The sequence below is a fragment of the Rattus norvegicus genome, chromosome 14 (assembly GCF_021556685.1).
Source record: "Rattus norvegicus strain SHRSP/BbbUtx chromosome 14, alternate assembly SHRSP_T2T, whole genome shotgun sequence".
Classification (NCBI taxonomy): domain Eukaryota; kingdom Metazoa; phylum Chordata; class Mammalia; order Rodentia; family Muridae; genus Rattus; species Rattus norvegicus.
In genome coordinates this window covers 79,295,151-79,309,183 of record NC_141547.1, presented here as the reverse complement: position 1 = coordinate 79,309,183, position 14,033 = coordinate 79,295,151, and the positions used below count along the sequence as shown (strand labels likewise).

Here is a 14,033-nt window from a genome sequence, read left to right as displayed (position 1 = left end):
GTACAAGTCTGGCTAGTGAGCACTTGGGGATCCCCCTGTCTCTGCCTCCCAGTGCTGGTATTACAGCATATTGCCATTTCTGGATTATTTTTTGTAGGTGCTGGGGATGAACCGTGGGTCCTCATTTTTGCAGGGCAATCGCTTTTTGGAGCTCCCGCCCCTCTGGAGGCTCTTCATCAGTTCACTGACTGCATCCCTCTCTCTAGCTCTAAGCCCACAGAGGCTGGCAAGCCTGACATGCACAACTGTCCTGGAGTGTTTTATGATTAGGTTGGCAACCAACCATATCCTGTGCCCACTCCAAACTGTCACATGGAGTGGTGCTCCTAAGCCAGCACTGTCCCCATTGCCCTGAGTGATGATGGGGCTGTCCTAGAGTCATGCTATCTGCCCTGCTACCTTCCAATATGAAATAAATTGGTTGTGGCTGAGTGTAAGTGTCAATCCGCATGAAGCTAAGTAGTCACGTGCAGCTTGTGGCCGGGCAGCCCCAGAGAATTTAGTTGCTACTGCCCTGGTTTGGGACAGGGCCAATGCCGTTCCTGTTTAGCAGGAAGCATTTACACCGCTGGCCCTTTAACAGGATCCATAGTGCTGAGCATCTGAACTCTGGGTCCCTGCATCCCAACGTTCCTCTTACAATGCAGCTAGACCCGTGATGCCAGGCTGCAAGGTCAGAAAGATGTTCAAGGCCAACCTGGGCTCTGTGAGCGCCGATCTTCCACAAAAGGCAAAGCAAAAGCAATACTTGTTCCATGTCAGTTGGCAGATTATAATCCCATGACCTCTGCTTACCAGTGTTACTGTAAAATTATAATAAATGCTGTCTTTTATCCCACACTGGATCCGGCACCATGGTGTCCTGAGACATCTGTTAGATATGTTTATCTCAGTCAGCAAAGCATCTCACCTGTTTTGCTCTATCCCATATCTCACTGTTGATGGCTACTCTCCGAGCCTGGCAACAATCTCTTTCCCCATCTAGTTCTCGAGGCAGGTTGCCCCCATGCCAGACATACATATCCCAATTCTGTGGCAGCCCAGCATCTCCAGCCACCACATACTCTCTTGAATTCAATTAAATTGCCACATGAAAGAACACACAGTGCAATAACCTTTGATCCGATTAATAAGATATAATTGCCCACCTAATCATATAAAGCCCTGTACACATCCATCCCTTAAGAATATTCATAACAACCTGTAAATGTGCAGAGAGGAATCTTAACATCAGCCTCCATGTTCTCTCTGCTCCTCCTTCTCTCCCTGGTTCCAGTCTCCTCCTCCTCCTCTCTAAAACTTTTCTCCAGCCCATCCTTCCTTCTTGTCCAATGACAGGCCTCGTTCTATTTTGTACCTGCCTTGACCTGCTTAGTGACATTATCCTACATACCAGGAGGCATAGAGGACTTCCTCCCCACTAGAAAAACTCTATCACCATCCCAGGTCCTGTAGGAGATATTTACCTGGTGTCCCAGTAATTTAGTCCCAACACTGTTCCATGGACAATAGCAGTGGCAACTCCAAGTGGTTTTCCTTTGTCATGTGATTCTCTAAGTCTTGAGATGACCCCAGACACAAAGGACCTCAAGTGTCTCTGAGGTCTACAGCTCTGTCCAGTAGATAGCCTCCTGGTCTTGACCCCAGCCTCCCTTCCCTGCCCCCTCCCAAGGCTACTGACCCTACCTTCACTCAGAGCCTCTCGGGCAGTGCTGCCATCCCTATGTGTTGGCCTCTGGGAGCTGCTCTGGGCCAGCCCCGATCCCAGCTTGGGTCAGCTCTACTTCCCTCTCAGTTTCCCTAACTACCACTTCAGAGGTAAAGGAAGCCAGATCAAACTCACTCAGATTCAGGCAAATTACATGAGATGTGGATCCTTCCAGAAACTAGGCTTCTCCTCCCAAAGCAGACAGGATGTTGGGGTTAGGCACTCTATCTTCCTGTTCTGTTCAAGGGCTAAATGGGGTTGCCTGGTTCAGTTATAGCTGGGACACTTGTTCCCAGCACAAGGCCACCTCTGACCAAAGGGAGGGAGGTTGGTGCTTCCCTGAGCACTCAGGGCTGAGCTGGGCTTCAGGAATGACATTGACTACTTCTCTTCTTCTTCTTCTTCTTCTTCTTCTTCTTCTTCTTCTTCTTCTTCTTCTTCTTCTTCTTCTTCTTCTTCTTTTCTTCTTCCTCCTCCTCCCTCCTCCATCTCCTTCCTCCTCCTCCTTCCTCTTACTCCTTCTTCTTCCTCCTCCCTCCTCCTTCTTCCTCCCTCCTCCTCTTCTTCCTCCCTCCTCCTCTTCTTCCTCCTTCCTCCTCCTCCTTCCTCTTCCTCCTCCTTCCTCCTCCTCCTTCCTCTTCCTTCTTCCTCCCTCCTCCTCCTGCTTCTCCTCCTTCTTCCTCCTCCTCCTCCTCCTTCTTGAGCTAAAGACCTGCTAATGCTTCCCAGAATGACTGTAAGTGTGGCTGTGGCTGTGCATGTGTGGAGGTCAGAGGTCAACTTTGGATGTCATTACTTGATTCTTTTTCTTTTTTAAAAAGAAGATTTATTTATTCATGTCAGTGTTTTGCCTGCATGTATGTCTGTGCAGCATGTGTGTGGCTGGTGCCTTTGGAAGTCAGAAGAGGCAGTGATCACATGGAACTGGAGTTACAGATGGTTATGAGCTGCTGTGTGGGTGCTGGGAACCAAACCTGGGTCTTTTGCAAGAGCAAGCAGCCAGTGTTCTTAACCACTGTACCATCTCTCTGCAGACTTGCCGTTTCCTCATTGTTGTTGAGACAGGGTCTCTCATCACTGTGGCTCACTGATTAGGCTAGGCTGACTGGCCAGAAAGTACTGGGAATGCCCCTGCCTCTGCTTTCTCCCCTTTGGGATTACAAGTAAGATATATCACATAAACATCTCTACAGACCATGTGCTATTAGCTATGTACCGTTGGGAAAGCTTTACTTCAACGTGTGCATCTGTGCAGATACTCATGGAGGCCAGAAGGGGGCGTTGGATCCCTTGGAGCTGGAGCAGTAGTTCTCAACCCTTTTGTGGGCCACATGTTAGAAATTCTGCGTATCAGATATGTTCATCACGATTCATAACCATACAAAAATTACAGTCATGAAATAGCAACAAAATGATTTTATGATTGGGGGTCACCACAACAGGAGGTAGTGTATGAAAGGGTCACAGCATCAGGAAGATTGAGAATCACTGAGCTGGAGTTACAGGCGTTTGTAAGCTGCCTCAACTGAATTCTGAACTCTGATCCTCTGATCGAAGGTGCACATTCTTAATGACTGAGCCACCTCTTCAGCCCTGGGGGAATCACTAAACCCTAGAAACTGGAAGTGGGATTGTATAATCAACACAGCTTACACATATTGCTTGAATTAGACAAACAACCATTTGTTGCATTGTTCCAGGGAGCAATGAAGCATGATGTCGTGGTTTTGCCAGCATTCACAGGAGTCCTGTTAGATTTGGGGGTGTGTTGTGCGAAATGTAATTAAAGGAAGACAATGTACACATTGCACTGGGATTCGAAAAGAATAAGAACCTACAATGCTGTCTCCCTGAAACTAAGCTGGAGAGATGGCTCAGCGGTTAAGAGCACTGGCTGCTCTTCCAGAGGTCCTGAGTTCAATTCCCAGCAACCATGGCTCATGGCTCACGACCATCTGTAGTGGGATCCGATGTCCTCTTCTGGCCTGCAGGTGTACATGCAAACACAGCACTCATATACATAAATCAATAAGTTTAAGAAAGACAGAGAGAAACTGAGCTGCGCATGGTGACTCCTCATACCTCTGTCATCTCTAATGATGAGGCAAAAGGATTGGGAATTCAGGGCCATCCCTGGTAAGTACAGAGTTCAAAGTCAGTTGGGAACTTGTTGAAATTAATTAATTAATTAATTGTTTTGGCCAGCCAGATTACAAGAGGAGGATAATGAGCCATCATTTATTTCCCTTACCCTCTGTATAAACATGTGTGCACTCACACAAATACACACAAACACACACGTGCACACACGCGCACACACTCGCACGCGCACACACGCACACGCTAGGCAGCAGAACTAATAGCTCTGCAGTTTGGGGGAGTCACAGAACTCAAGCTGGAAGTGTGGAGCTCCAGACCCCGCCCTCTGTTTCTGACACTCTCCTTTCTACCTTTTCATACAAGGGTCAAAGTCTCCCAACACGGACTGATGCATGCAGTGTAGCCATCATTTGGGGTGGATGTTGGGAGGGGGGAGCGGCCACAAGCGAACTACTTGCATGCATCTGTGTGTCTATCCAGAAGCACGGCTCACCTACCAATGCAGATCAACCTTGGCCAAATGGGTGTGAGACAGAGGACGGATGGAGAGCCTAACTAAACTAATTGTGGTCCTCAGAAAAGCCAAGGCACATGCGTGAGATGAGCCTCAGAGGTCTTCTGGTCCCTTGCTCAGGTTCTCAAGGAGGAAGCCTGAGTGTGAAGGAAGAGGAGGTGACCTGACCTCGGAGCCAGGGAAGAGATTAATGTCCCCCTCCCGCAGTGCAGCAAAGACCCAGAGTCAGTACAGAGGGCTCAAAAATAAATAAGTAAAGGTATTTTTCATGAGTTGTGATTCATTTTAGAAGGAAATATCTGCGGTTATGTTTGGAGCCTGGGGCACTGTCTACATCTACATTTAATTGCTGTGGAGTGAGCTGACCAGAAATCCACGCAGATGCCAGCGGGCTCTGTCATCGTAGAAAAAGCCGGTTCTAATGCTTGGTTGGATTGAACTGCTTGAGCTCCAGATAAAATAGTGCACAATGCTCTGGAGGACACTTTTATAGCTAACCCCTTTCTCACCTCCAGCCAGAACCAGTTACCCCCCAACCCTCCTACGAAACAGGGCTCAGGCCACTGGACGACAGCTCAGGATGACAGGGTAACACAGGCTGGAGTGACTGGCCTTTAGACATTTCTGTTCTTAAAATGTCCCAGGCCAGGGGTTGGGGATTTAGCTCAGTGGTAGAGCGCTTGCCTAGCAAGCACAAGGCCCTGGGTTTGGTCCCCAGCTCCGGAAAAAAAAAAGAAAAAGAAAAAAGAAAGGAAAAGAAAATGTCCCAGGCCGTAACAGCCACCTCTCCTGCCCTCACACCACCTGCCTTCTCCTCCCCTCCCCTCTTTCTTGATTCCCTTTATTTTCCTCCTTTCCTACCTTTCCCCAAACACAACTACTCCCGTTTTTGAACATGGCAACTCACCATTCTTCTTCTTTGTCCCAGCACTGGCTCTTACAGCAGGATGGTGTTCCGGAGCGTCTTAGTTATTTCTCTTGCACTGATAAAATACCCGGGCGAAAGCAACTTAGGAAAGAAAGGTTTCTTTTGGCCCACAGCTCTCTAGCTGTGGTTCAGGAGCTGGAGGCCGCTGGTCACACCACACTCACCTTCAAGAAGCCCAGGTCGATGAACACCTGTCCTCGGCTGCAATCTCCTTTTCATACAGACCAAGGCCTGAGCCCAGTGACTGGTGCTACCTGCCTTTAGTGTTTATTAGTCTTCCCACCTTAACCAAAATCTAGGTAACTGCTCTCTGTATGTGCATGCCCCGATATGGGGTAATCCTTTCCAGGCTGTCCCATCAAGTTGACAATGAACACTAACCACACCAATTAAAACCATCCCCAAGGCTAGTTCTTCTCTCACGAGGAAAGGGCTGTACCAAGGGGGCCCAGTGTCTAGGCAAGCAGATCATCTGTTGGCTCGGAGAGTCTGACAGGAGGACTGAGGCTCTACCCAGACTCTAGTGTGCACTGAGGAGTCTCACCTAGGAAGGGCAGGCTGGCCTATCTCTGGAAGTTAAGAGGTTTGTAATTTTTGGGCAGTCTAACTGAGGTCTGGTGGAAGTCACTGATGGTTGGATTGGGTCCTGCAGTGGATACAGGCTTCTGGTGAGGGTATCCATGCCAAGAGAAGGATGTTATTGGCTCAAGCCCTGATCACAAGGCCTCGTGTCAGAGGCAGAGGGGAAGTCTTGGAGGGGAGGAGGGACAGGTTGTGGAATAGAGGGAAATCCACGAATGTTGTAGAGATACCTTCCAGAACAGTTTTCTAAAGCTTGGGCAGGTTTTAAAGATAATTCAGATATGGATAAATGGAAATGGTAGGTAGAATAGGAGTCATGCCTGGTGGAGGGGATGGAAAAAAGAAAAATCAAGGCTCTGAGCAGAAAGGGACTAGATTAATACTGGGCTCCCGAAGTGCGACAGAGAGACAGACCAGCTCGGTACAGCACCTAAAGGGAGTTTTTTTTCTCTTTCTTTCCTAACAATACCGACACACCTCGAAATGTTTGCTGAGTGGCCAGAAGACGGACAGGCTATGAAGATTGTAATTCGGATGGCAGGAGATATTGTTCCTTGAGCCTCAGTTTTCCTTTAGAACCAATATTCTAGCTTTGAGATGAGCACTGAGTACCGCTGAACCGAGTCCACGTGGGCGCTGAGCCCAGCCCAAAACCAGGTCAGCACAGAGTCCGGGGTGCGGGCTCCGACCCGCGGCCCCGCCCAGCCTCTCTTTGTTCCTTCTGGCCCCGCCCCCTCTCCCCAGCTTCCTCACCATTGGCTAGAGGGCGGGTCCTTTCTGCCCAGGGGGCGGGGCTATGGAGACAGGCGGGGCCTATCGCGCCTGCGCAGAGTCCTCCAGCCGCAGCTCGCACCAGCGGTGTCTGGGCTCCGGGTCCAGACTGAGATCGCTGAGCTGCGCAGGGCCCCGCCCCGGGCTCCATTGTTGAGGCAGCGGACGCTCCGCGGTCTGCGCTCCTTTCGGCCGTCCTGCGCTCACGAGCCACTGAATCCTGAGGTGAGGCGGCGGCGACTTTGAACCAGGAGCGGGGGCCAGGTGTCCCACGATGTCCCTGGACAAGGTCCCCAAGCTGGATGCCCTGGGCCGGGCAGGGTCCCCAGACAAGGCTGGGCAGGGTCTCCACGGCCGGGTAGGGTCCTCGAGGCCCTTCAGGGTGTTAGACGGGGTTGACCAGGGACTCCTGACAAGGCAGCGTCTCTGGACAGGGCAGGGTCTCTATACAGGGCTGGACGGGGTCTCCAGAGCTAAGTTGGGTCCCTGGCGGTCAGAGTCCCCAGGGCCAGGTAGGATCCCCGAGGCCCTGCAGGGTCCCCAGACAGAACTGGGCAGGGTCAGCGGGCAGGGATGGTTTTCCAGGAACTGCTCGAAGATCTCCCAACATCGGACAAGGGCAGACCGCATACTTGGACTTACAGGACAGCCGCTGAGGCTGAAGTGGGGTTCCTGGCTCGGCGGTCGGCTGAAGCGGGTCAGAGCGTGCGTTGCTGGGTTGGTGACCGCTGCCTTCCCCTCCGGAGGGATGGGAACCCGGAGAGGACCGACCCGGATGGACCGGAGCACACACGAGTCCGTGCGCCCTGGCATTGTCTCGCCGCCGGTGGCACAGAGGGCTCTGCGCCTCCAGGTCCTGTTCGCCCTACCAGTGGGCTCTTTTCCGGCCCTCTTGGGTGTAGATGGTTGATTGTCACCAAGAGTGACCTGGTGGTGTTGGGGGGGACCCTTGCGTGAGGGAGCCTTTCTGTTTCCCTATGTGATGTGGATGGCTCCGGAGGTAACTACGTGGACATAAGTGTGTAGGGTGGCTTGGCGAGTGGGAAGGTCCCTGTATTGGTACGATTTCGTGTGTCCGTGAGGGTGACAGCGTGGACACGCGCGCATGGGATCCTGGTCCTGTGTCCCATGGCTTGTCGACCCAGGCTTTGCCCATTCAGCCCTGGTCCCCGCTTTGGGTGTGCATTGGGCACTGGTGTTTAGGTGAGGTGAGCGAAGCCCTGTGCGTACTGGGCGCAGTTGGTTTAAGGTGGTGGACCGACTGCCACCCGCGCTCTTCAGTGTTTTCGTATTGTCTTTACTCAGTGAGCTGGAGCGGGGGAGGGGGAAGCGCCACACGGGCTCTGGAGTAGCCTGCCTGCGAATGTGTCCCTCACCCTGCGGGTCCCTGGGGAGTGTAGGGCTGTCACTGTGGTGGGAGCTGTGAGTCCAGCCATGGAGATTGTTACTCCAGCTCTAGGCCTGGCGACCCAGAGGCGGGTGCTGATTGGAGGGAGCAGAGCCTCTCTGCCCTCAGCTTCTTGATTTCTTCCGTTGGGAAGAAAAAAAATCTGGAAAGCCAGAGAGTTGACTTTGTAACTCCCAGCCAGCGCCTGGCAAGTGGAGGAAACTCTCCCAAGAACTTGGCGGGCTGCAGAATGCGTTTGAATCAAGAAAATCCACACCCAGGGAACTAAGCCAAAGCAGTTACAGTTGGAGATCAGATTTATGAAGGCAGCCCTGGGGTGAGGTCTAGGGAGGGGACCTGATGCTGCCCCTCAGTCTGGGCCCTCCTCAGTACTAACTAATGTGGAAGCCATTCATTTAGATACTGCTTCTTCAAGCATTTTAAAACCCACTTGTCATGTAACAAGAATGATTTGTGTGTGTGTGTGTGTGTGTGTGTGTGTGTGTGCACATGCGTGGGCGATTGTATGTGTGAAGTCAAGGCAGTGTTTTGATTTTTTGTGGGGAGAGGGCAGGCTGCAGTTGGAACAAGGAGTTTCAATAAGCAACCCACAATTTGTCCTAAAAGAGAGCCCGACGCTAATAGCAGGGATAGGATACAAGACTGAGCTGAGAGCCATCCCTGTCCGATTGTAAGATCTAGGTTTAGTCTCTGTCCTCTCCTCTTCTGCACTTGCACGAGCTCAGCTCTGGGTGTTGAGCTATGGCAAGCCTCTGCCTCACCACACTTTCTCTCTGAGCCTTTCTGTATTAGTCCTGTCCTTCAGGACTTACCTTGTGAGCTCAGGGACATTGTGAGTTTGGGCCAAAAGGACCTATCATAGCTTGGGGAAAAAAAAAAAAAAAACAATCTGAAAGACACAGACTCAGTTTGTTCCCGGGAGCAGGCAGGAGGTGGGGCCAAATGAGAGGGCCTTTGTCTACACCATGAATCCAGGTATTTTCATGTTGTTTTAGAGCTACAAAGCCTTGACTCTCCAAAGATATTAAAGGTTTTTTTTTAAACCTGTCTGACTGAGTTTTTTTTATGATGTAAACTACATGAACAGAATTCGTTGAGTCTAATTTTGTCCCTGAAGTTGAGTACTGTCCTTCCTGGGTGGTTTCTCTTCTAGGTTTTAGCCTTCTCACCTTTGAAGGTCTTAAACTAAACACTTTTAGGGAACATTCTTGGCCCTAAACCCTTCATTCTTTTAACCAAATATAGCAGAAGGAAGTTGGCCTATGGCAAAGATATAAAGGAGATATTTGAAAAATGTAGTCTAAAGAGCGAGCTACTTCCTTGCTTCTCAGTTTCTTTTTACAAAGGTGGAGCCAAGGACTGAGAGACGGTCCGTGGGCAAGGTTGCTGACTGCTCAAGCAGAGGACCCAGGGCTTGAGTCCTACACCCAAATGGTCTAGCTCCAGGGCACCCAATGCCATCTCTGGCCTCTGTGGACCCTGTGTGCTTGTGGAATGACAGATGCATGGAGGCGAAAGACCCATAAACATTAGGTAAAAGAAAATAAAATTTAAAAAGGTTGGGTAGGTCATCAGTGTATGGGACAAGTGTGTATGACGGAAGCTTGCACTTTTTGGTGTTGTCTTGCACACTTTTTGAAAAGTTAAAATTTGTTTTTGGCCTTTTTAAGGATTTACACACCCCTACCCCCCCCCCCCCCGCCAGAGAGAGATGGGCGTGAGCTCACTCAAGAATGTGCATGTGTATGTGCATGTATACATGGAATGCCTTTGGAGGTCAGACGAGGGCATCAGATCTGCTAGATCTGCAGTTTCAGGGAGATGGGAGCCTCCTGATGTGGGTGCCGTAAACCAAACTCCATGAGCAGCAAGCATCCTTGACCATGAACTGTCTCTCAGCCCTTACACTCTCTTACCCTCAAAGCACTGCTCCAGCCCCTTTGAATCCTTTATAATTGTGTTTTGTTTGCATCTCCACTGTATCCTATTCCTCCCTTAATGAAGCTGTTGGGTGCAGATCTGTTTTCAAGAGCATCTGTTGGTGTGTAGTTGGATGGAGCCTGCCAACTGTGTGTTTCCAGGTCCCAATCCATAGCCGGGCTTTTATTCGAGAGGCTCTGAAACAAGTGGAATCTTGAGAATACCCCTAGTAGATGTCCTGGGCTCTGTCTAAATGTTGAAAGGCTCATTTAATCTTAGTCTGTTTAGCAAGGGACATCACATGTTAAGGGATTGGTGGAGGAGGTCAGCTCTAAGGAGCAGAAGCCAACCCTTCTGTGCTAGTCCGTGCATCTGTGGTGAGGTAGGCATTCAGCCTGCATAGTGTTTTCTGACTGGGTGTCTGTGTATAGAAAGGACACAGTCCTCTCTACTGTCTAGATAAGGACAGGGATTGAAAGTCAATGGTGGCAGTTCTTTCTGCCTAGGGGTGATGTTCCTGACTGCAACATATCCCCTTTTATTGAATCTCTTTCCTCTATTCAGTACTCCAGGTGCTTTGCTGTGTTGGGGACATTTACTTTATGAAGCACTTTTTTTTTTTGGTTCTTTTTTTTCGGAGCTGGAGACCGAACTCAGGGCCTTGCGCTTCCTAGGCAAGCGCTCTACCACTGAGCTAAATCCCCAACCCCTTTATGAAGCACTTTAAAGTTCCACTAGATCTTCTCTGTGGTTTTCTTTTCTTTTTTCTTTTCGATATTTAACTTGAACTCTAGCTTACTCGGGCTCATTGCGATGAGTATCTTTCAATGATAGCTGCCTGATTTCTGTCCAGATGAAGTGATAGAGGTCTCTGTGGAGAGACTGCACAGGGATGGTGTAGATCTCGACTTCTTCCCTATTGTCCTCTTGCCCATGTTCGCCCATCACTGAACGAACCAAATACCTTAGGTGCCACCTGTCTGCTCCCAGCCGTGTCTGGCGATTTCTGTGGCTGCCACGAGGGTTTTAAACCATGATGTCACGTCCCTTATTCTACAGTTCTGTAAGTCATCACCATGTAGCCCTCACATCACAGCGTATGATTGCTTTTTTTTTTTTTTCTTTTCTTTTCTTTCGGAGCTGGGGACCGAACCCAGGGCCTTGCACTTGCTAGGCAAGCGCTCTACCACTGAGCTAAATCCCCAACCCCCGTATGATTGCTTTTTTTCAGATGGTATGTCTATAGCTATGGTGTCACTACACTCAGGGTTTCCCAGGTCACCTTTTCCACTAGATTCCTGTGTCCGTTACTGTATTTAGGCCCAGAACCTTTCTGTGTGTTGACAGGATGTAGATGTGAGTGGGTTAAAGATTACTTCCTGTAGTTCTCCAGGAGGGGACTTGAGTTAGTTTTTGGCTTTTTAAGTTAGGTTCTCTCAGCTTCAGTTCCCTGATTTGTGCAAGCGTGTTAAATCTTAGTAATAATGCTTTAAAAATATTGTTGTTGTTGTTGTTATTATTATTATTATTTGGAAGATTCAATGCAATTACAAATAGAAAGGATTTTTTTTAAGATGTAAAATCCTATGTTGTCTAAGTTATAAGAGCACGCAGCATTAAGGCTTCATTTTCTCTGCTTTTCTAGACACACACTAGAGACCTGGATTCAGTGCCAGGAAACTTAGCATTGTTTTACATCCTGAATGATCACTATCATTTGGTAGGCGTTTTGGGGAAATCATTAAGTTCGAATTCCGGTTTTATATGGTTTATATGAAAACGTGTGTGTGTGTGTGTGTGTGTGTGTGTGTGTGTGTGTGTGTGTGTGTGTGAGCTTCTGATGGATTCTGTAACAGTTCAGAGCCATAAGCACCTTCCTTTAATGGCTGATTTCTTTCTTGATCTTTTGGCTCCTAAGGGACCTGACTGGAGATTCAGGAAGGCAAAGGTCAGGATGGTCAGAGGTCAAGGCCAGGGAAGCAGCCATTTGGTGCAACTCGGTATCCTCCTAGTGAGGGGCAAGTATCGGAATAAGTCCAGCTCTTGCAGCAGGAGGTTTGCTTGGATCCTTCTCCCCAGGCCATCTTGGCAGCCATACATTGACTGTCCCAGGGCCAGCTGTCAGTCCTGCCCCCATTTCTTCACCAATTTCAACTGAACACTTTTGTTGCTCTAACATTACAACAAGAGAACACAGAGGCTCACAAGCTCAGCAGTGGGCCTCAAAGAATGTCTGTTGAGAAACGCAGATAATAATGTACAGCAGCCTATGCAGCATCAACAGACATACAGAATTCCTGCGGTGTGGGAAAGCGCAGTGCTGTGGCTCAGCGCTGTGACCAGTGACTCAGTCCAGCAGCTGGAGTTTCCTATGGGGGTTTGATGGTTGAATTTCCCGAAACACTGGCAATGCTGGACTGGTAAAGGAAAGGCAGTGCATGATGGGAAATGTAAATTTCGTAGTGTTCTGGACAATTCGGAATCCCTAAAATCTGTGACTGCGGTGAAAACTGTGATCTGTTGTTTTGGATGGAATGTGGCTATCCCTCTCTTTTGTGGAGTGTGTATGTGTGTGTGTAAGTGTGTGTGTGTGCGCACGCGCATGTGCGCGCATGTGTACATGAACGCTTGTGTGACTGAACCCAGGACCCTGGGCTTGCAAGGCAAGTAAGTGCTTTGCTTTGCTATTAAATGAAATCTCATCAGGTGGTAGTGGGACACACAGCCTTTAATCCCAGCACTTGGAGGCAGAGGCAGGCTGGTCTCTGTGAGTTAGAGGCCAGCCTGATCTACAAAGTAAGTTCTAGAACAGCCAGGGGAGAAACTTTGTCTTGAAAAGAAAGAAAGAAAGAAAGAAAAAAGGACAGAAAGACAGACAGACAGGAAGGAAGGAAGGGAGAGAGAGAGAGAGAGAGAGAGAGAGAGAGTAAGAAAGAGAAAAAGGAAGGGAAAGAATTCCAGTCCCAGCCCTGCTTCTCAGGGTTACTGAATGCCACACTACTGGCTACTCTTTGTCAGTTCACTAACTTCGTCAAACAACATACACACACCATCTCACACTGTTGCTTGGCAGAAATTGGCCAGGGAGTGTTTTTAGCTCTAGAAGAATTGCTTCCAGGCTCAGTGTCTCATTGGCTATTAGGAGTTTCTTGCAACCCCAGGACCACGTTCTCTATCAACTGGGGACCACCATTCACTCTGAAAGGCCCTTCCTCCTTTCCTTTCCTTTCCTTTCCTTTCCTTTCCTTTCCTTTCCTTTCCTTTCCTTCCTTCCTTCTTCCATCCCTTCCTTCTTACCTCCCTTCCTCCCTTTTTCCCTTCCTCCCTTTGCTACCATGTGACCGTCAGAGCCTCTGTTGAAGCTGTAAGACACCCTTATGCACGTTGCATTTCTACGCAGAGAAAGTTCCAAAGTTGATCTGAAGGCTGATATGTCCAATTGACCACCTGGATAAGAGAGGAAGAGCCAGTTTGCTGTGTACTCGGACAGTTACAGGTCTAGGGTTTGGCATGAGTGTCTATGGGGGTCAGTCATTGTGTCCCCCGAAGTCACCTGGTCGTCTTACTGCAGCATCTTGTGATGTTGCAGTGTTACTTTCCATTCATGGTCATGTAAATCGAGTCACCAGCGGTTTAAACCAACTGTCAGGCACATGAAGATTCCGTTCTGTTTGTGGGTGTAAGCATGTGGGGTGTGTGTGTGTGTGTGTGTGTGTGTGTGTGTGTGTGTGTGTGTGTTTGCTCACACAGAGGACAATTCTCATGAGTTCAAGAGTTGGTTTGTTCTTTCCAGACACAGCCTGGAAGCAGAGGATCAAACCCAGGATGTCAGGATTTTGTGACAAACCCTTTTACCTGAGAGGCAGAGGCAGAGGCAGGATGTCAGTTCTAGGCCAACCTGGCCCATATTGGGAGTTTAAGGCCAGGTTGCATAGGAAGACCCTGTTTCAAAAACAAAGACATATTGTTCTGACTTTCTGTGGAGGTTTGCAGTACTGGAGACAGGTCAGCCTCATGCGGCTTGTTTTTGGAGCATTAAAGTGGCCTGCTGAGAGTAGTTTTGCCAAGAAATCCTTAGAGATTCTGCTGGTGGAAGAAACAC

At 49.2% G+C, this 14,033-nt stretch overlaps 1 protein-coding gene and 1 long non-coding RNA gene across 5 annotated transcripts in view; one reads left to right on the top strand and one right to left on the bottom strand.

Moving 5' to 3' along the window:
• Positions 1–3,109: 3,109 nt before the first annotated feature.
• On the bottom strand, positions 3,110–6,518 carry LOC134481855 (uncharacterized). The gene is made up of 3 exons (XR_015637112.1): positions 5,415–6,518; positions 5,230–5,305; positions 3,110–3,693 (listed from the first exon to the last, which is right to left on the bottom strand). It is a non-coding gene; the product is annotated as an uncharacterized LOC134481855 (long non-coding RNA).
• Positions 6,519–6,672: 154 nt separating this feature from the next.
• Afap1 (actin filament associated protein 1) overlaps positions 6,673–14,033 on the top strand; it is a 113,275-nt gene continuing 105,914 nt past the window's right edge. For 3 of the 4 annotated variants that reach the window (XM_087582142.1, XM_087582143.1, XM_087582141.1), the window contains exon 1: positions 6,710–6,828. The gene's annotated coding sequence lies outside the window, so the exon portion shown is untranslated. 4 annotated transcript variants of the gene reach the window in all.